Here is a 23,781-nt window from a genome sequence, read left to right as displayed (position 1 = left end):
GAGAAATGAGTGTTCTGGACTTTTCCGCTGTCGTCCAGTCCAATCCCAAACTGGACCGCGGCTCCTCCGGTCGGTCGGCCGATGAGCGGAGGCATCGTCAAACGTGTTTTACCCCTCCTGTTACCTTTCGGGTCAATTTGACCCCATTCAATGTTTAATGTCGGTGTTCTTTGGGGTCAATTTGACCCCAGGCTGTTTTTCACTGTGTCAAACATATAAGAAATATCAACTTTTTTATATATTTAAAGGGCTATTTAGATAGTCAACAAACAAACATAAAGTACCTCACACTTAAACTTGGGAAACAATATTAATTCTAATAATTTTCTGGAGGTTTTAATTACTGGGGTCAAATTGACCCCGAGGGTAAAATATGTTAGTAAATGTAAAGGTAACAGGAGGGTTAACGGCCTTGTATCACAGGCTTGGATGGCATGGTGATATACTGCGAGGCAATAGAGAATTTGCCTGTGTTTCCATTGCCACATGTTCGAGATCAATGAAAAACCGGCTAACTTTATTAGCAATATTAAATTAAAGGATTAAAGGATGTCTGCGTTGATGTAGTAATGAAGTGATTCGTCGATTTGAAGGACAGAAAATGAATTGCCATCTATTTGACAGTCGATTAAAACATGTTCATGATGTATTATCTAGGTTCAGATTTTTAAAATGGGAGGATTTGAAGGTTTTATTTGTCATATTAGATATAAATCTTCGACAAAACAAGCAGTTATTCATTTCCCGTTTCACTGTATCGTCACACAATTGATACTAGGAAACAAATACTGAATAACTTATCAACCTTCAGCCCTTTGGAGGTGTTTTTTTCTACTTTATTAATTCATAGTCGATGCTGATTGTCGTGGGTTGAACCAGATGTGAGCCACTTTGGTACCGGCGTGAGTGGGATTGAGATAGTACAGATTGTGCTGGCATGTTGTCTTCTCGCAGGATTTCGTCCTCAACGTTTACCATCACGATCCAAAGCAAACACCCATAATACTCAATGTCCAAGGGGACAAATAGTGCAAATCATTAGGATAGTTGGTACATTTTGAGGCGTATTTACCGATATCGCCAATGAGACGTCATGAAATGAAAGCCACCGAGCGGGCGGCCATTAGGGAGGCGAGCCATTTGTGGAAGTGAGCCTCCTGCTGGCTTCGAGAGCCCTCGTGGATTCATTGCTCTAAAGAATCCATTAAGCACAACTCCATAGATTGAACCGATTAATTAAACGTCGCCATGGTGACGGAAGTTCGTACACCGTGTAACTGTAGCTCCGCAATCCCGAGCCAGAGCTCTTATAATGCAGCTCCTTTACCACATATCCCTGAAACTCTGCTCGGGGATATTTGCATATGTTCAGCCGTTCAGAATCCTCCTACCGGGTCCTCTGGGACCGGCAGCACCACTTCTCTCACAGCGGGCTTGCGAGGTAGAGTGCAATTACACCGCCCTGAAAACTGACGCCGACACACTGAGCATAATTATCTCTGAAGTCGGCCCGGCGCGGCGCTCGTTCTTAACCCTCGTGAAACAGGCCAGCGGGGACGGCCTGCCGCTGTCTACCCCGACAGGCCCGGGAAGGGCAACCAGAAGCACGGCCCGTGTTACGCCCGGAGACAATAGAGAAGTCCGACGGAACAATCCGACACATCCCCAAACACGGAACAGCCTTCACAAAAGAGATGCACAGGGCGGGGACTCTAGACCGAGCTCTACGAGATACCTACAACCCACGGCTTTGGCTTTTCAAATATTGTTTTTTTAAATGTCACTAATTGCACCTGCGCCCAGCATCTTCTGTCACTGAAGTAAGTCATTTTAAGTAATTTATTTCCATAGGTACATACATAACGTGTACATAGTGACAGGCATTGACAAAAACAAAATGTACGAATGGAGGACCGTCCAAAGACCGAGGTCTGTAGGCTCCTCTGAGACGAGGAGTTGGACGGCCCCGCCCCGAACCCTTTAGCCCCGCCCCTCCCAACTACTACAGACACACAAACAGTACACACACATATGGATCAAAACATAAAATGTCGTACAAGCAACAACAAAAACCCAGAACAGGGAAAAAAAAAAAAAAACATAATAAAAATAATAATAAAGGCAAATGTGAAGAATTGATAACTTAGAAAAATAATATCCCGAACATCAAGGTATGTCTATAAAATTTAATTTAAATATCTTTCCTTTAGTGTACTGAAGATGCAGAGTAGATGAATGAAAAGTATTCCACCGAATACTTGAAACATAACTCCTTTCTATTCTTTGTGTATTCCATAAGACATCATGTTTAAAACATTGTTGAAAGGAAAATGCGTCTCGAACTGATGTCAGAGCTTCTCTTCTCTTCCTGCCTCCAGTCATTCGGATGAACCGACGCACATCCCGTCTTATTGTGGCGGGGCGGCTAACGAGCCGTTAGCTTGGGTATCGGAAATACTTTGTGCCGAGTTCAGTAATATAAAAAATATTAAATGGAAACAAAATTTTAGCTTCTAGGAACTTTCCTCTCTGGTTGGTACCTAAAGAAAAATGTATGAATGTGTGTGTGTGTGTGTGTGTGTGTGTGTGTGTGTGTGTGTGTGTGTGTGTGTGTGAGTGTGTTTACTTGGTAAACAATGGAATATTTTGCTCCAGAGAGTTTTGTACTGGTATTAATGTCTGTTAGTGTTTTAAAGAACACCGTTTTACTGATTACACTCTTGTGTACCGTTGTTTAAATCGAGGTTATACAGTTGCATACCGTAAATTGAAACGTGGGTTCTTTACAACCGCTGAGGATAGATAGATCTTCACCTCGTGTTTTTATCGCTTCAGGGATCCCGTATTAATCGGCGTCATAAGACTGAATAATTAACAGGTTGGATACCACCTGACGAGTGTTTCACGAGATGTCACACTCAATCTATATCGGTCGGACAGGAAGCATCACAGGTATTTCACATGGGGCTGTAATGCGTATCCTCCATCTAGAAGACGCGTGCCCCGGATGAGGAATCTGTGGTTTAATAGCCAGTATTTTTCACTCTTTTTGGGGTCGCCCGGATCTGAACATTTGGACAAACATCTCCTCCAAGTCGACGGACGATGTAAGCACACAGGCTTTTAGGTAGCTGGTGTGCAGCCAGGTAGAATGACGTATAGCAGCGAGGAAAGAGAAATGTGCTGCAAATCACACTTAGGTGAACAAAATCTCCGCCTTGACTTTCACGTTTCATATATAATGCAGCGCGGGCAAAAGAAAAAACATTTGGATTTCCCAGGAGCAAAGACAAATACCTTTTAAATTCCTCTTTTAAGTGCACTTGTCCAGAAAAGGGCAAACAGCAAGGTATTCTTATCGACTGAAGCTAATCTCCTTCGTCGCTGCACCGTAGTGGAGCATTCGATGGTTTCCAATATTTATAGCCAGAGTCATCTACATGGCTGTTGAACTTTGACCTATAAAACACTTTGAAAACAGGACGAGGACCCAAAGCGAGCCGGTCTGGGGCTCAGAGCTGAAGCCGGGTCAATTCACAACGCCTTCGTCAATGTCTTCAACTCTTCATTGAGCATTTTGTGGAGCTGATAATCGGGCACGCGTTCTTTGAACGGTGTACACGGGTAATCGAAATAGTGCATCATGGGAAGTGTACTGAGCTTCATGTGATATTAAAGTGTGAACAAAAACTGTGCGGAAGAGCGCGAATATATTCAGTGTCGGGAATGTTGTTATTGTGAGAAACCGAGCGAGGGAATGTTTGCGAATCGCACGACAGTCTTATTAAAGCTTGAAGAAATTATGAAAAATGTGAGGATTTTTTTGTTTATTCTTCCCTTCCTGAAGTGGAAAGATGAGTTACCTACATACGTATAGACGCCACTTATTACATCCCGATGTTATCCTTCGCCCATCCTGTCTATACGGGGCAGTAACACCCTCAGAACCCCAGTATATCTGCATTAATAGATCCCAATAACCAAATAATATGAGTAACAATCCAGAAAATCTAAAAGAAAACACAACAGAGACACAAATAAAAAGCTCCAGCAACACAGTAGTAGGAGGAATCCAAGAAAACGTTAAATTTGAATGAACAATACTGCTTCCCTCGGTTCACTGTAATCCCCAGCATCCCTTTTTATATTATTAAAAGGTCATATCAGAACTCAAATGGGTCTAGATCAGATGTATTGCGGTCCGGTCCCGGATACACGTGCCTATGCTTGAAAATTGGAGAGAAAAGAAAAGCCAATGAATAAATGAGAGCAAAAGTGAAAGGGGTGGGGGAGGAGGAGGGGGTGAGAGACAAAGAAGGAAAGCGACAGAGAGAGAGAAATGAGAAGGAAGGCTTTCTGCCTGGGCCAGAAGCATGTGGGCTTTTGTGTGATAGCTGGTGGCTGCAGGAGGCTGTGCAAAGATAAGGTTTACTAATGGGGTGTTCAGGAGAACGATTCATTTATTATCATACTTCACTCACGCGCGGCCGCGGAGTAATATCGAGCGGCGGCGCTATTCAGCCGAGCTCTCTGAAAAAACCTGTTAATCCTGGTGGAGAGAGGCTATACACTATGAAGTGTATAGCCTTAGAGCAGCCGCGTGCCGCGTTAGCTACACAGGCCTGATGCTTCTTTTCCATCTTTCAATTGTTCCCACGGGGACATAATGTTCATTTTTCCATAGTTTTATTCGACTCGACGGCTACTACTTAGCCCAAAGACATAAAACAGTTATTACATCACTGGAAACGCATTAATAGCAATTTCTCTGAGGCTGTGCGGCCGATTTCCGATTATCTGTCTTTAAGTGTAAATGAAAGCAAGGAAACAGACCAACTTTATTCATGAGCGTCTCTGAACCAATCCCCCCAAAACCTATTTAAACCGCCCCTAAGTCAGGTTGTGTCACGGGGAGTGTAACAGGGTGAGGCTCAGGTGCAGAGAGACAGAATGGACAAAATATAAGTAACAAAAAGGCGCTCTTTAATGAGGCAAAACAGTTGAAAAATAAACAAGGTCCAAAAGGGGCAGGCAGAGGATCATCGGTCAGGGCAGGCAGGGTCGGATCGGCCAGGGCAGGCAGGCAAGCAGGATCGAAGCAGGCAGGATCAGGAACACAGACAGGACGACGGGGACAGGACGACGGGAAAAGGACACGGAACAAGAGACGACAATCCAACAGGAGACAACAGAAAGACTGACACAATATATAGGGGGGGAAACAGGTGTACGACATCAGACAGTAACGAGACGAGAGTGGCTGAGGGCAGGTGCAGGGAATTAAACAAGAGAGAAGACACAGGAGACATGGAACATAGGAGACACGGAACATAGGAGACACGGAACCGGGTGTTACAGGTTGTCTGCGTCGCATACTAGATTTAAAGTACCAATGACCTTTCGTCACGCCGGGCACATGAGTCAACGTCGTTAAACTTAACCCAGTGGTCTCGTTGCCTAAATCTCAGATGTAGTTTATTCTGAAAAGACTTGTGCGCCGCATGTAATGGCCGATATGGAAACGCTGACACGTTAAAAATGAAGTTTAGTGCCACTGACCAAGCTGCATTATTTGACACCTGTGAGGATGTGCTGCTGTATAACGTAAAAAAATCTAAATGTCATTTTTTTAACTTTGGAAATGTCATCTGTAATACGGAATTGTATAGACGACTACACAATTCAAATGATTAGGAAATAAAATGTTTTATTGTGACATTCAGGCTGACGGTTAGCGTTTAGCAGGCCTGTCTGTCAATCAGGGGGTTGGTGGTTCAATTCCCGCCCTAGTCGATGTCTCCTTAAAGAAGACACTTAACCCTGATTTGCTCCCTGTAGACACTACGGTGTATGAGCATGTGTTTGAGTACCTTTTAAAAGCACTATATAAATAAAATGGATTATTTTTATTATTTAGATATTCAGCTAATATTCAGCTGAGATGACTCAGAGCAGGGTTGCACGGGAATATATGACAATAACGTGTCGGATTGATTTCGCTGACGTTTTGAAGACGTTCACCTCAACTGGAGAAATTGAGAGCGCCGATGTTTTCTTCTCCCCCGCCGACATGTCGACCGGCGAATCCTCCGTCGCATTTTTTTTCGCGCTGCCTTTCAAACGGCGTCGATTTAGCTTCGCCGCGATCCTGCACGGCCTCCCTCCTGCACCCCGAGCCCGAGGGAATCGTTTCCCGTGTGACATCTGAAAAATGTGAGAGTCCTCTCCCTGATTCTGCATTGCACTCAACACTCACGACGGACAGTTTGAAAAACAGTATTAAAATCAATGCGACAGAACAAAGCCGTTTTTTCGCTTTTTTTTATTCCACACCAGCGAGAAAAGCAATCTCTCACGTGAAATGGCCAGAACAGCTCGGCAGAAAGATGTTCTTGTTTTCCTGTAGATCCACATCGCTCATCGTGAGACGCTGGTTGAGAAAATACATATTCAGGAGCTTCACAGGAGCATTAAGTAACACCTCTCATGTGTTGGAGCATGATGGCACCAGATTAGGCCTGTACTCTTTCTCTTGGATAAGCCCATAATTAAATGACTAATTGGCAATATGATTCCATATTAGACATTTGCTTTTCAAAACTCACTCTCCATGGTTGAAGGCTCCAAAACCACTTTATTTTTCTATTCCACATTAAAGCAATGAGCAGGCCACCAACTCCCCCGAGTATTGATCTTAGGCCAAACAGCAAATGAGAGAGAAGTCCTGTTACTGCAGTATTTAGAGTTGTGATATACGACCTCATCACTGAACGTTTCTGTTGGCTCCCTCTTGCATTGAGCTCGCTGAATCACTCATTGCACACAACTTCATTATTTTGTCACGCTTGTTTTCGCCGTGCCAGAGTTCACGTACCAGCATTAAAGCGTATACCTTCGATATTTTCAACCTGGACCCTATTTTATCGTGTTTTTGTGCCCAAAGTGACGAATGGAGACAACGCTGCCGACAGCGGCCGTGAAATGAACTGCAAGGCTAACCGTGAGGCGTCTGTGTGGCGCTACGTTCACTAAAAGTGCTTTTATTGTGCCGCTGACAGATGGCCCGGGTTCAGATTGTCATCATAAGTGTGGGTGAACAATATGGAGAGGACCCTCCAGAGAAATACAACATGTTTACCTTCCCTTTCACTTGAATATCAGGATGCAACAGGTCCCGTCTTTTGTCTGTTGCCCCTCCCTCTCTCCCTCTCTCTCTTCATCCCTGTACTTTAATCTACTTTAATGGGCGGACGTCGAATTCAAAGACATCGTCCGCATTGTCAAAACCCTCCGAATTAACAGCCAATGACATTGAAAAGCTTTTAGATAACACTAACACGATACGCTCTTTGTACTCCAACAATTATTTTTTTAAACACGTCACTTCACGAAATTTCAGAACGAGACTTGACTCAATAATGTTGTCAGACGCTTACGGTAACAATCAGAGTCCGTCGGTGGCAAAAAAAACAACAATCCCCGTTAGTTCCCATAAACGATGGTGCCGTAGCGCCTTGATAAGATTACATTGCAGTCCATTAGCATCTGTTGTCTACGGGGCGCTTGATCAATACTGATTTCAGGAATGATTAGTCAGGTAGACACACAAAAAAAGTGGGAAAATAAGGTCCAGATTTAAAAAGTACAGTTACCCTGAAGCACCACCAGCAAGATAGTTGATCAAATAGTTGATTAAACTATGAAGATGACAGGCTATTTTTCTTATAAACAGAGGCAACACAAAAAAAAAGGTAATAAGAGCTCTAGGCTGACCTCTTGTTCAAGTCAATAGGAGGACGAACACACACACATGCATTGGGATGGAACCATCTTATAGATGACCGGAGCAGATTTCAAGGCAAAGCCCAGGAACACAGCCAGCACAGACCGATGTTGGAAAAAGGACCGGAAGACTAGCATAAAGCCAGGTAACCCTAACACTGTTAATGTAGGCAAAGATCACAACACTGAAACAAAGGAAATCGGCCGACCCGGGCCCTCAAAAGCCTGGGAACATCCCTGGCATCTCATTGGATGAGGCCCATAGGCCATGACATCACCAAGGCTCTAAAAACCAGTGCTCACCTTGACTCCATTTGGATGAAAGGAGGTGATATTACTTTGATTTTTGGCATTATGAGTGAAAACCAAGTTTGAGTCTTTCTCTAAAGTTTTAATATCGGTCCCTGTTCCCGGAGTTCTGCCCCGTTGATGTTAATGTATGTTAATCCTATTGATATCAATACTTTCATTGACCCTGGCAACCACGTCGTGTCTTAAGAGGAACGGAGACAATACGCGAGCAGAAAAGATGAAGAAAACAGCTGCGCTATATAGTGGGTCACATGTATTCCCACAGACACTCCAGAGTGGTTGTTTTTTATTGACTTGGATGTCTTTTCTCCAGCAGAGTTTACAACATGTGTTCCCGGGCGGTAAGAAAGAGGCTCAAGATTCAAGATTCAAGATTCAAGATGTTTCACATGGGTGTGACACACAGGGTGTGCAGTGAATGAGTAGGGCAACAAGTCAGCAGGGCAACAATTTACAAACACACACCCAACAAAAACAAGTGTGTGTGTGTGTGTGTTGTGTGTGTGTGTGTGTGTGTGTGTGTGAGTTGTGGTTGTGTGTCTCATGTGGGGGGTCGTGTTCACAATCCTGATGATCGAGAAACTCAGAAGAAAACTCTCTCTCAGTCGTCTCTCTCGCTCTCTCTGTTCTGGCAGCTGTGCGCCTCTGTGCCCGCCTACTGGCAGCAGCTGTGTGGTGGTGATCCCCTCTGGGTGGGTGCTCCTGCCTGGTCTACACCTCCTGGGTTTGGTGTCCTGGGTCCAATAGGTGGGAGTGTAGGCACATTCCTGCGCTCAGCCAGACACCAGCCTCGGCACTCTGTTTGCCAAACCAGGCCCTGCAGGCTCCACATGGAGCTGTGTGGGAGCTCAGGTCCTGTCACTCTCTACAACTCTGGGTTTAGTTGAAGGACAGTGCCCTCAGCTGCCTGAGGTGGTAGGCTTCTTTCTGTGGTGTGTGCAGAGTGTCTGTGTTTGTGTCTGATGTTGTTGACCATGTCAGATCGATGATGCCACGGTGCACCTCCACCCCTCTCTCTCCCCGCTAGTCCAGTTAATCCCCAGTGGTTAGTGTACCTCCTTAAATCTTCCAAAGTCCACAATCAGCTGATATGGTTGAGTGACATTCATGATGAGGCTGTTGTGGTCAGATGAACCAGATCCTGGTGATAGATCTTCTCTTCAGGGCCTTCGGAGATCACCGTGGTCGTCGGAGATCAGGCCCACCACCATGTTGGGTGTCTGATGATGGTGTTGATGTGTACAGGGAGTACAGTGAACATGTGTGAGGTACAGGGCGCAGGGGGGAGGCTGGGTGGGGGATCCTGTGTTCAGGTGTGTGTCTGAGGTGTCTGCCCACCTGTGTTGACACCCTGACTGGTCAGCATCAGCCTCACCATCACAGTCACACACACAGTCATCAGCCAGTTCAGCTCAGCAGGCCAGTCTGGAGGCTGAATCTGGGGGAGGACTATCTAAACAGAAAGCCTCATAGCCCCCTCTGGCCCCCCCTCTCAGGCCTCCCAGTGTGGTGGTGTGTGCACAGCCTGGGGAGTGGATCTATCTGTGTGGACAGCATTGGGCGATAAGCAAACTTGGAGGAAGATGGAGAAAGGGAGGCATATCAGATGGAGGCCTATCGCAGATTCTCAGCATTTTCATGACCAGGGTGGGGGTCGGTAGTCATTCATACATCATGGAGAAGCATTCTTGGGCATGCTGGGACAAGTGTGGATCTCTTGAAGCAGCAGGGGTACACGGACTCAGCCAGGGAGGTTGAATATTGTGGTGGTGTTGAGGAGCTAGAGTTAGCACAGGTCTTCAGCTTCAGTACTCGCCCAGATATGCCATCTGGACCCTGCAGCCTCCACCCCTCAACCAGGCCCCCCACCTGCACAGAGTGTGCCAGGTGTGTGAGTGGTCACAGGTCCCAACTCTAGAACTCACTGCGCTAATTGTAGTTGTTGCTAGCGCGTTGTTAGCTGGTTGTTTATAGTAGCCTCAAACCGTAAATAAAAATGAGTCGAGTCGTCCGCTGGGGATGCCTCGGCACTCACCATTCCCAGGTCTGCTCTGGTAGTCTGGTTGTTAGTCTAGCCCCCTGCGCTGGCCTGGGCGCTCGCTGCTCCATCTGTGATTTCTGTCTCGGTACTCTCCTTTTGGCTTTTCTTTTCTTCCTCCTCCTCAGTCCATGAACACGTGCCTCCTGTGTCTGCGTCCATGTTGGGCATAAGACCGGAGTTATAGGCAGCAACAGCTCACGTTCCTTCGGATGTGGATCTATATCAACGCTTTTGTTTGATTGGAACTTTTTTTACTTTGGGGGGGGGTGGTGTTCGTTTAGCGTGCTGAGGGCTCATTGCTACTTCCGCAAACTCGCTGACGTCACTGGAACTGGATTGGATCGAGAGCGAGCGGTGGAGAAAGTGGAGTAGACAGGGCCATGTGAGAACTAGTAAAGATGGTGAAGTGGGTTTTGTTGAGTCTGAAACGAAGGATGGAGCTGCATCACGCACGACTACAGAGAAACATCCAGGGTTACAGAGATCTATCGACCACGAAGACGCAGGCGACGAAGGACGGGTTTGCACTGATTCTTCGTGCGATGAAAAGAGGCCACAGAAGAAGTGCGCTTCACACGGAGCGTATATTACAGAGCCGCCACATGCCACAATGATGCTGTTGACTACAAGAAGAAGATGAAATGCACAATGATGCTTCACAATGACGTTCAATTCATGTTCATACGGTGAGCATCACAGACGTAATGAGCCAGAGATCTGCAGCCGTCATCTTATCGCTCAATGCAGCTGCTGAGTGTTATCATATTATCACAATGATGCTTCATAATGATGCTTCATAATGATGCTTCACAATGATGCTTCCCAATGATGCCGCACAATGACGCCGCACAATGATGCATCACAATGACGCCGCACAATGATGCATCACAATGATGCTTCACAATGATGATGCTTCACAATGATGCTTCACAATGATGCTTCACAATGATGCTTCACAATGATGCTTCACAATGATGCTTCACAATGATGCTTCACAATGATGCTTCACAATGATGCCGCACAATGATGCTTCACAATGACGCTTCACAATGATGCTTCACAATGATGCTTCACAATGATGCTTCACAATGATGCTTCATAATGATGCTTCACAATGATGCTTCACAATGATGCCGCACAATGATGCTTCACAATGATGCTTCACAATGATGCCGCACAATGTCGCCTCCCAATGATGCCTCCCAATGATGCTTCACAATGATGCTTCACAATGATGCTTCACAAGACTTATTATTGTTATTACCAGCCCCGACAGTGACGCTGCCATTGTTTTCAACTTGTGTGTGTGTGCGTGTGTGTTTGTGTGTGTGTGTGTGTGTCAAAAGTTACTTTAACGTTTGACATTTTTGGGAACCTGCCTCCATTCCTTTCATGTAGTAATTTGTCAGATGTTAATATGACACGATTTCTCACGGCAGTAGCGAGATGCAGTCGCGAAACCTTTCCATGTGTGGAGATTAATAGGAAGATGGGCGTGGCCTGAAATGGGCGTGGCCTGAGATGGGCGTGGCCTGAGCAAGAGCGCCAGGAGTAGAGCGGTACAGGAACACAATACACTAACGATGAGCTTGAGAAAAGGTTTGATAATAAGAAGAGTAAATAAAAAAGCCGGGAAATAGAAAATCTCCCATGCGTGGACGTCACAGGAAGCGGCACATTGAATGAGTTTTGAAGGATGCAGGTTTTGTTCAGTCTGCACAGCAACCCGATATGCTACTTTAAATATTTACTGGTTAAAACTACCCACCAAGATCAATTTGAACAAAGTGAGGTCGTCCGTGGTCAAGCGACGCCATCATCCATTACACGTCTGTTCCCCCTCTCTCGCCACCACTCAGGTCCTATTAGATGGTAAAGCCTCTTGGGGGAGAACCGGGGGGAACCGGTCTGCTTCTGTGCCTCAGCATTAGCGATGAGACATTAGCCTCAATGTACGCCGAGCCCTCGGATCGCCCGAGTTAGCGAGGAGCTGATGGACAATTAGAGATGCTGCAAGTTTTCATCCCTCCAACACCTTCAAAGTCAAAGTGTGTCACCGTCGTCATCCTGGTGGCGAGAAATACACACAACTAGAGATTCAATTAAATTAACTGCGAACGTGACGAAACTGAACGTGAAAAAAATTGTCACGAAAGCTCCCTTATGAGCTCTAGAAATATTTTTCTTTTAGTTCATTATAATCTTTATTCAATGGGCGTCTTCTTAATCCACTTACAGCTTAAAAGCAACTCTCCACCTCAGGGATGTCTCCTGCCTGCCGCTTTAAAGTCACTTAAATCTTATTTCTAAGAGTCCCCAGGTGAATTTGTCCTTGTTTATGTTACTTATGATTGGTAATCCATCACTGTGAACAGCATGCCATCTTTTATGTATTCATAGTAATGCCGTTGCATGCTAATGAGGTTGACTTATTAGCGGCAAATTGCACTCATTAACTAAGAGTATGAAAACCTGGAATTTATAGCACTACTTTCTTTTGTGCTTATTTGTTATTCACCATCATTTAGATGTTGATTTGTTATTTAAAACTAAATAAATCAAATAATAACAATATTACACAGTAAAGAAAAACAGACATATTTTTTTTAAATTTAATATCAAAAGCATAAAAAAAAGAAAATGAAGCCGTGTTTCTAAAAATTAAAAAAATACCCAATTGAAGTTTTTTTGTTGAGCTGCTAAATCACAAATTCAAAAGATGGATCATCATCTTCATTTAAGATAAATTTTCTGTGGAACAAACTCGATTAAATGATCCTGAAAACAGTAATAGATGGAATATTTAATGACCTATTTTCCTCAATTAAAAGTTGAGTTTAATTAGCAGTCAGCAGGAGTTTCACTGACAGAAAGTTTGCTGATTAAACCATCATTTAAATAGTGCGTGAATATATTGATTTAAAAAACTAGATTACAGTGTCATCAGCGTATATCTTTATATACACAACACAAATACCCCCTATTGTATTTCAGATCAGAATGTAATTGTATTTACACATTCCTGCTCAACTCTTAACTGTAAATGCACACGTGCCACTTAACAGACTTATCTTAACATGCTCTGTAATCATTTTCCGATATATATGTATATATATTGTGTTATGATGTCTTACACTATTGCCCTGTCTGTATTGTTATGCACGAATCACCAAGCCAAATTTCTTCTCTGCAAACATACTTATGAATAAAAATCGATTCTGATTCTGGTTCCAGGAAAACTTCATAAAGTGTTGGTCTCCGAGTGGAAGAAGAATTGCAACTAAATTAACAACAAAGCACTTTCTCTCTCTCTCTGTCTCTCACCTACCTCTCACTCTCTCTCTCTCTCTCTCTCTGTCTATACCTCTCACTCTCACTCTCTCTCTCTCTCTCTCTCTGTCTCTGTCTCTCACCTACCTCTCACTCTCTCTCTCTGTCTCTCTCTGTCTATACCTCTCACTCTCACTCTCTCTCTCTCTCTCTCTCTGTCTCTCTCTGTCTATACCTCTCACTCTCACTCTCTCTCTCTCTGTCTCTGTCTCTCTCTGTCTATACCTCTCACTCTCTCTCTCTCTCTGTCTCTCTCTGTCTATACCTCTCACTCTCACTCTCTCTCTCTGTCTCTCACCTACCTCTCACTCTCTCTTTCTCTTTTTTATAGCAGAACGTTTCAGGGTACAAAGTCAGGACTAAGTGTGTGATGTCAACGTGCAATGCACTCTTACAAAAACAAAAAAAGCGTTGTACCCTTTTGACGAGTCGCATAATCCCGGCAGTGTAAACAAGAGCTGTTGTTGTTTTATAGCTGTACGCTTTGCACCTTCCTTACATAACGTGTCCAGTCAAAATAAATCGTACAGTTACGTTCCCGGGGCGTTATTATCGCACGAGGCCAAGTCCCGGGGTTGGTTAGCGGTCTCCGTTGCACGATGCAAGGCCTTGGACCGACTGCTTCATCAGACCCAAAGTGCATTAGCAGCTCGAGTGAGCGGATCAATACGAAGACACTGAATGATGCCTTCAGTGCGGACGCTTCCCTCGGTGCCCTGAGTGCTGATTGGAGGAAGGGAAACTGGAAATAGCCGCAATGCACTGGTTCTTTCTTATTTATGGTTTATAAAACGAGTTTGGCACAGGTGTTACGTATCAAGACGTTCCGCCTCTACTGTACGCTGTAAATTGAACCGTGAAATGCGACACCGCTTAGTTTTTCCTCTCTCTCACAGACAACAATACGTGTTCATGCTCGTATCTCCGGTTACTTTCTCCTCTTTGTATTATAGATGATGTCTGTTCATCTTCCCTTTTTAATTATTCAATTCCGGTTTCGAAAGGCAGCCAATTACATTAATCGTCGCTCATATTGCACACGCGGTCATTTTTTTCCGACGCGGAATTTAACTTTCGATGCACTTTTACACACACACACACACACACACACACACACACACACACACACACACACACACACACACACACACACACACGCGTGTTTGAGGATGCGGGCCAAGAGTGTGCTGAGTCACGGCGTTGCCGTCTTAGCGGCCTGCAGAGTCGAGGAGAAGCGCTCCTCCGTGATTTATTGAGTCGGCCGATACTGCAGAGGAGAGACGGGAGATGTAAGTGCTCTCACCTGGAGAGAGGTTGCTTTTCCTTGTTTTCTTTTTTGCTCCTCACGTCACGGTAACAAGAGGCGGCGAGGTCTCAAACTAATCCATATTCATGAGCGGGATGAATGGACAGGCGTAGGAATCGTGTCCGCAGAGCCACGCTTATAATCCTCTAACGTTTATACCGGGGTTGAATGTATGAATGAACCCGGAGCGAGTGACCGGGAAGTTGGAGCGCTGGCCTCTTCCTCTAAATGAGGAACATGGAGTCCATTCTGCCGTGCAGCCAGTGACCCCCAAAACGACCCCGACGCCGTCTCAGTGTGAGGGCCTGCGTGTTATCATAATGTGCGTTGCAGCTCTGTGGACCTGACTCTCTCTCCCTCTCTCTCTCTCTCTCTCCCCGAGTCATACAGGTGATAACTTTTCGCCATTTTTCATTTCAGGTCCCGGTTATGCCTCAGCGGCTGCTAAATGTCGGGCGTGGAACACATTTAGCCCGTCTCATGCTTCTCCTTTCTTGACATAATACAGGCACTTAGTTCTACACGGTAAAAAACAAACAAAAATCCATCTGCACTGGTTTAGGGATAATAATAAAGTTAAACACAAGGATTTAATAGCTTTCTGTCATCCTCAACACTTCTGAGGACTCAAGGGTGCATCAAGTCTACATCTCACAGTCCTCTAAGTCTCCTCTGATCTCATCAGTTTAACTGCCAGCTCCTCCTGATGGCTGCTTTAGAGCTTTTTGTCCTTGACACAGTAAAGTGATCTCCATACAGCCCGACTGTGTCTCTGTCAGTATTACATTTTCTAATATGCACTGCATTTATTTCTGGATCAAATTATTTGCCCAAGAGTGTAGACCACGAACATGAGGAAATAACCCACTTTGAAGAAGTATTTGAGTCTAATTTTTATTCAGGGTAAAAATTTTGTTGTTTTTCCAATGATGAAGGCGATACAATCCCCAAAGTGCACCGCGGGATGCTTCACGGACTTGCTTTTACAAGCCTCACAATCACAGCGTGAATTTGTGTCCATCGATGCCAGAGCTGCCGGTGAGATTGTTGCCCTCTGCTGAAGGTCTTCATTTAATCGCGGCAGCGGCGACGGAGACATTCCTGCCGCTGCTTCACGATACAATCTTTTTTTAAAGAGTTAAGAGAAAGGCGCTGGACAGGAGGAGCCGCTGCGACATCGCCAGCGCTTCATTGCAGCCGGTTGTTTTCCCAAAGCTCGCCTGTGGAGGTATCAGAGAAAGAGCTTCTTCACGATCCATCAGCAGTTCCAATACGGCCTCCACCTCAAAGAAGAGGAAGTTCAAGGAGGATGAAGAGGAGGATGAAGAGGCTGAAAAGGTCAAAAAGCAACCAGTAAAATAAGAAGAAGAAGCCCAAGAAAAAGAGGGACAAGACAAATGAGGAAGAGGAAGAGGTCCCAGTTACAGAGTCAAGAAGAAAAAGATCAAGGGGGGGAGAAGATGAGGAGTGAAATAGTGGAGAGTGTATAGATTTTCCGTTTTAGTCTTTGTCATTTTAGTGACATTTTGTGTCATACATGTATTTCTACTGGGGTGAAGAAGAACAACAAGAAAAGAACAAGAAGATAAAGAAGACCAACAACAACAGGAAGAACAAGAAGAAAAAGAAGAACAAGAAGAAAAAGAACAACAACAAGAAGAACAAGAAGAAGAAGAAAACGAACAACAAGGAAGAAGAAGAAGAAGAAGAAGAACCCTCCGGAGCCCTGGGTGTCCGTCAGCCGTAGAGCAGCGTGAGTTCTCCTCCTCCTGGAGCTGCTCGCCATGGCGTGATGAAGCCTCTCTGCTCCTGGACAGAGCCTCGTGCATTAGCCTGTGCACCGGTCTCGTTCTTCATCTTCTCAACAGCCTCAGTGCCTCCTCTTCAGCCGCCCGCTCAAAGCGATGAAGGCAGCCCTCTATACTCTGCCATCTTCCTCATTCCAGCCCACTTATTCCAGATAATAACAAATCATCGAGCGCGTCACTCAGGAGATCTGACTTTGACCGGAGGACAAAAGTCATTACGGAGAAGTTCCTGGACATTGTCTGTTCCACAAAGTGTTTACAGAGCCGCTCGGTTTCTCATTCATTACTATTCAGAGCCGGCCTGGAAGCGAAGAAGAAACTCCTGTATCCGACGCTACGTGAATGGTTCCCCAGGCAGAAGGAAACCGCCCGAGAGTTTGTGCTATACGTAATAGCTTTTCCTGCCCGCGTAGCCCGAGGTGCGTCCTGTTCACAGAGCTCAGGAGACCGTGAACGCACCACTGAAACCGATTGTTGACAGCGGGGGGGCCTCCTTCAATGAGGCAAAGGTTAAGGGCACAGCTGTTATATGTGAAGGGAAAACACACAACACTACAACGCGTCAGGATCCCAAATAGAATATTATATAACAAACTATTAACGTGAATAACTGTGCTGTACATGATCAACATGGAGTTAAACACACAGTCGTATAGGAGTGGGTTGTCAAGGTGATGCAGGATGACATTTATGATATATTTTCTCAGGGTTGAGTTCAGGGTCTGGATCTGCAAAAGCATGTTGAACACCACATGGGTAACGCTATGAAATATAAAATAAGTGAGTAACGTTTATTTATGTTGCACTAATCACAGATAAAGTGTCACAAAGTGCAGTACAGTAGTCAATTAAACCAAGTTTGCAATAACAGGCGCCAAAACATTTAACAGTTAAAAAAGCAAAGTGCTATACACTGTAAAAGATGGGGCAATAAAATAAATAAACAGAGAAGATACACATATTTTAATTAACCCAAAGCCAGTGTAAACAGTATGTTTTAAGATGGAGTTTAAATGGTACTATTGAATCTGAAAACCTGCTGTGTTTATATACAGTCAGACATTTTATTCCTTCAAATTACATACATTTTTTAAGAGCAGAATTTTTTATTTCATTTTTCTCACTTATTATTTATTTTTTCATATTTGTACAGGTGCAATATATGAGGGGGGAGAGCCTTACTTTTTAATAAAATAAATAATTCTGAGATTCATCGCCCCAATGATTGTCAAATTTCCTTCATTACCTGTGATTTAGAAAAAAAAGGAAAACTCAAAAACAGCAAATAACAGTGTATTAACAGCAAGTTATTCAACAGGAAATCGAGTATTCTCTGAGTAGTGTATGACTTGTCGGTGGCTAATTGGCAGAATCCTATTTACCGGTAAATCACAAATAAAATCTTGTATAATCGTTGAATCACTGAACTGAATATTTCATCCCTTTCTTCTCACCTCAGATGAGGCGGCGTGTAAACGCTTCAACACGAGAGTGTAACATTTAAAAGCAAAGCAAATCTCAGCAGAAGAAGAACGTCTCACAGGTTTCCTTTTTCTTCTTCTTTTCTTTCGCCCGACACGTCGTTTCGTGTTGTACTTTGCCAGTTAAGTCTACGACCGGCCATGTTCCATTTTCCCGTGGAGCCATTACAACATCATTATGTGTGCTCCAGAAAGCATGCCATGCCAGTTAAATATTGAATGAGTGAAGAAATAGCACACCAGTATCTTGCTTTCATGAAGCTATCAGGAAACCCATTCTGTCTCCAAATGTGTGTGTGTGTGTGTGTGTGTGTGTGTGTGTGTGTGTGTACTGTAGATAGCATTTGCTACGGTTCAGGCCACAGTAAGTATTGCTGCGTATCAATTTTTAGGAGGGCAATTTCAAAGTTTTACTGTGGGCAAACACACACACAAGGACAAGTGCTTAAATGGAGGCATGTGTGTGTGTGTGTGTGTGTGTTGCTCAAGGCTTGTTATTTGTGGGTTCAACAGGCAGTGCATACTCTCTTATTCTCCCTGGAGGGACAGTAGCTGTGTTGATTCTCCGTTTCTGAACCTTAAGGCTTTTCCTGAGAATCACTCAGATGTAAAAAAAATAAATAATAATAACTTTAAGTCTTTGAGTATCAGCAATCAAAATGTAAATCGCATGACCTCACGCGGTTTGGTTACGTCACCGTCGGTCGGATCCACCTCTGGGTTTAAGTTACATCCCGGTGAGTGATCCCTGTTCACGGCGTCATGCGATGCTGCGTTGTGTTCTTTTTCTTTCTTTCAATCATTTTATTTAAAGTTTTTACAAGTTACACGATACCAGACAACAAATACATAAAAGTTACATAACAGCAAAACAACCGGCTGTACGAACAATCAGACAAGGACAGAAAAACACAGAGACTAATGGAACACAAATCCTCATCATCCTCATCATCCTCCATATTGAACCTATAACAATTGTATTTATATCATTCTTACCACCGGTTTATTTTCAACCCCCCCCCCCCCCCTCCTTGATTGGCAGCTGGGGATCAGTGGAGTGTGTAACAGGAAATGTAATCGCCACCTAAACCTTGTCATCATGTCAAAATCATCTGAGACGTGTTTCTCTGACTGGAGTGTCCCAGTATCTATAACACCTCTTAACACTTAAATTAACACCGATTTATTTTAGTTCACGTGGTATTTTCTGACATGAAATAAACCCGTCAACATTGTATTTGGCTTACGCAATGACAGAGATAAAAAATCAATAATTCTGGCATCAACATGTGACACATTCTTTATTTTTAAGCGGGCTATACCACGGCTCATGTGGTTTATTTTTCTTCCTTGACATGGAGTGATTTGGCACTAATTCGGTGGGAAGCGGCGCGCGGCGTGACATCGCCCACGGTGCCGAGGTCAGCGCATTTTTTAAGGACGCTTTCTTTAAATTGCCCGGTGGTTGTTGGGAACACCTGATGCTCGCCGGGTTCACCGAGGAGCGCGACACCGACTCCTCACAGAGCCGGAGTCGCTTTTCTTTTGTTTTGTGAACACTTTGCATCGGCTTCGCAGTCGCAAGCCGGTAAATTTTAAACCTCGCTCATTTTCAAAAGTGCTTTCCTCAAAGCTGGACTCCAAAATGGTGCACTGAAGGTTCCTCCGCCTCCCTGTGAAGAAATGGGCCAGCGGCCGCCTCCCTTTCCAGGGGAGCGTTGAAATGTGAACACAGTTTTTTTTTTAATAAAAAATTCCAGCAAAAATGGCATATTTTTGTGGCGCCAGCTTCTCAAAACGTGGGAATCTGCTGCTTATATTTGTGTCACATTAAAGTAAATTAAAATATCTTTGGGTTGTGGACTGTCGGTCAGACAAAATACGACGTCTGAAGAGATCGATGGGAAATTGCGAAGGGCCCTTTTTACTGGTTTCTGATGTTAGAAACTAATCTTTTCGTCTAATTGTGTCACCAATAATGAAAATAATTGTAAGTTGCGGCCCTGTAGAGGCAACACGGTGTCGAACAAAAGTGTTCCCAAACAATTAAACTGCACTCTCGGTTAAGTTCACGGGTAACGGAATTTCTGCCGAAATACTGTCAATTTAGAGATTGAAGCACAATGGTTAGCGGAAAAGAATCACTCGAAAAAACAAAGACGAAATAAAGCGTCATAGTGACTCTGATGTGTGTTGTCCGTCGAAAGCAAACAAGACAAAAAACATAACATCAGGATGGATTTGCTTTTTATGATGTTTCTTTAATGATTTTATGATGAGGCCGGTATTTGATCGTAAACCTGTATGTTTGCTTTTTATGATGTTTCTTTAATAATTTTATGATGAGGTCGGTATTTGATCGTAAACCTGTATGTTTATTGCTTTTTATGATGTTTCTGTGATCATCTTTTTCTCCGTTAGTGAAGGCTTGTAATATCTGGCCACAGGGACGACGGTTGAAATGTAGCCTCATAGCTAAGACTGACACATTCACCCCTGGGTAGACTGTGTACCGTAAAATAAATGAAATGAAATGATTGATTCGTGCTGATGAAGGCCAAAATGACAGTAGTGCATATAAATGTTGAGATCATCTTCCTGACAATAAGTCACACACTTTATGCATACTGCTTAATATCAAATGTATCAAAGAGCAAATTGAGGGTGTGCATGGTGAAGCTTGGGGATGAGATCCTGTAACCTCCTGGCTGATTCCTTCATACCTCATTTCGAAAAAATCTCACTCTCTCCTATCTTTGTTTTAAAAGTGAGGCCTTCACTCTGCCCAACACTCAAGCACACTGAGCTCCTCCATTAATGAAGACGGTCAGGCACACATACATTGACTTGGGGGTCACTACTTCTCTGAATATGTTGACTTCATTCTTTATTCAAAGACTCCTGAATATCAAATCTTAAAAATCCCTCTCGTGGCGTGTGACGAATTAGATTTTTCCTTTCATTCCTAAACCATCATCCGGTAGAAAGTTGACGTAAAACGTGATTTAAATTCTGATTGCGCGGAGCTGTGATTTCCAGCGAGCTATTTCTGTCCTGGCACATGAACGTGTGCTCCTCTGCACGTCAGCAGCTGGGCAGAAATCAGTCCGAGCGGTGCCACAGCTCCACCTCTCCATGCTCCGGGTCAGCATCCCAGAGGTGAGCCAGAAACTCCGGCTCCTCGAGACCACATGGGGTCTGGCTCTCCTCACGACCTCCACCCTTCCCCTCTTGCACCCTAGCACCTCAGGGAGGGGGGGCTGCGAGCTGACCCGCCCTCATCATCGTCGTGTTCTTATGAGAAGAGAGAGAGGAGAGTCTGGATGGTGCTACATTATATTTCATATTAAAGATATTAATAGATATTGTTAGTTAGTGTCAGGAAAAGATTATTTTGCGTAATTAAGCTGTGGTTCCGAATAAAATGTTCAAACACCTTATTGTAGAAACATTATTCTAATGAGATAAATTAATAATACATTCCCTCTAGATGTGACCTGAACAACGCTTCCTCCGAAGCATCACCTACCTATTCATTACTGTCATTTTACTGTACGTATATGACTCATATTACCTTATATTATCGTATATATATATATAGTAGTGGGTATTTGGAGAAGCAGAAAGGACAAAGAGCAATGGCTGCTGTGTTTTGGGGAAGCGGGAAAACTTGTTTTTGCCCCCTAAAAGAAACAATATCGCTTTAAATTTATGCTATTTACATTATTTTCACATTTATTTACATAACCAACAGGGAACTGAAGTAAAAATGAATCGTGTCTAAGCTCAGCAAAGCCAAAAACATAGATATTCTGAATGTACCATACACTTAAATTGATATTGTTCTTTAATTAAATTACATTTAGCTGCTGCCTGTATCCACAGCAGCATATGACTCTGCGTCCCATGCAGCGTCGGAAATACACAAGGGCAAAGGGCAAAACTGCCCCTAAGAAATATATCTTTGCCCCGGATATCACGTGGAGAGGCAAAAAATGCCCCAATAATTTCCTCTAATAATACTTTTTTTTTGTTCTTTATTTTGTCTCTCCTATCTGTATTGCCTAAGAAATCCATAAATATAATGTTGAAATTATAAAAAAACAAAGAAATAAGTTAAATTGTTTATCGTTGTTTAAAAAATTCAATAACAACAAAATAACCACAAAGAAATAAGAATAACATTTAATATGATTGTCCGATTTATGTTTTTTTTGTTAACAAAAATCTAAGAAAACACTGAATCCCTAGACTACTGCCTAATAATCTTATTAATTGCTCATACTGTAAGCCTGAATAAGTATATTTATTATTTTTGAACAAAAGATATGTTATTTCACAAGTTTCAATAAGTGCCCCCAAATTTTTTTTAAATGCCCCTGGATTTCAGTCAGTCGGGGTAAAAATTGCCCCCTAAAAAATATGTAAATGTCCTCCCCTGGTCCCATGCCTGATTCTCCAAACTAGGTGGGGTGCTGCCTGCCCTCTAATACACGACTTTTGGATAAAGACCTCATACAATCCTACTTTAAAAAAACGTGTGCGCCGTCCCTTTAAAGCCCGGAGTGGGGGTAGAAAAAAGAGAAATGCTCCCTTTTGGTTAAAGCGTGACAGGCAGGGGCAGCTGCAGGACGGTCCCTGCCAAGGACAGAGAGCTTCCCATGCCTGTTCAATGCCGTAAAATGGGCCATTGAACAGCTAAATGGAGTCATTATGATAAGTAATTAAAAGAATACTGCTGAAGACTCCCCAACTCGCCTTTTCCCTTGGTTCCGCCGGTTTTTTTGTGTTGTCTCGGGGCCTTTGCTGAAAGGCAGCTGCCTCGGGCCACTTAAACTACCACCCCCTTTCACTGGGATGCAAATAGCCGCCTTAGCAGCTAATTGAAATGCATTATCTATTGTCCTCTCATTTACTGAAAATCTACCCATTTTGCAGATTTCCATTACCGATTGTTGGGAGATTGAATTGTTGCCCGTGCTTTCCATCTGATAACGGCATGTCACACACTCTGAGTCACCAGGAGAGGAGAGCACAGTTTCACTGGAGCAAGAGGAGTAATATGAATGCCGGTTGTGCAATAATCTGGAGCTTTCGCGTGCAGATATTAATATGTTCTGCATGTATAGGTGGGGGAAATGGCAGTTTTGCGTCGTTAGAGACTCGTTAAAAAAAAACAATCCTGAGAGCGGGAACGAAGCGCGGATAAAAGACGAGGAAATTATATTTCATTTCTATTTCACTTATTGTAGTGAATACAAAACATCCATCTCTCCTAAGCAGAAAACATTGCTTTTCCCTCTTACTTTAACTTCCAAAAAAAATGCATTAAGACGGACGCCATTTGAGCTTCTGCGGGCGGTTTGTGCCGCACATTCACTTTACAGTGAGTCATTAATATGATAGGGAGGGGGGGGGGAGGGGGCGGGCGGATGTTTGATTAATTAGTAAAACTAACTTTGGCAAGACCGGACACTGAAACACAGGATTCCATTAAGCTGTTTGCTTGCAAGATAAGGTTAATGAGGTTCTGATTCTTCTGGAGAGAGAGAAAAATGAGAGGAAGTAATAAAAAACAGGAGCGTTCATGCTGTTGAATTCAGTTCGGAGGCTGCAATGCCAAAAGAAGGTTATCCTCTGAAGAAGCAGCTTTTCATCACAAGCCCCATGAACACCGGTCTCCATGGGTTGAATGTGTGTGTTGGCTTAAATACCAACATG

At 43.7% G+C, this 23,781-nt stretch overlaps 1 protein-coding gene across 3 annotated transcripts in view; it reads left to right on the top strand.

Annotated features, from left to right (window-relative positions):
- elfn1a (extracellular leucine-rich repeat and fibronectin type III domain containing 1a) overlaps positions 1-23,781 on the top strand; it is a 74,500-nt gene that overhangs the window by 26,950 nt on the left and 23,769 nt on the right. The window lies entirely within an intron of this gene.

The sequence above is a fragment of the Pseudoliparis swirei genome, chromosome 23 (genome assembly GCF_029220125.1).
Source record: "Pseudoliparis swirei isolate HS2019 ecotype Mariana Trench chromosome 23, NWPU_hadal_v1, whole genome shotgun sequence".
Taxonomy (NCBI): Eukaryota; Metazoa; Chordata; class Actinopteri; order Perciformes; family Liparidae; genus Pseudoliparis; species Pseudoliparis swirei.
This window is presented reverse-complemented; position numbering and strand designations above follow the sequence as displayed.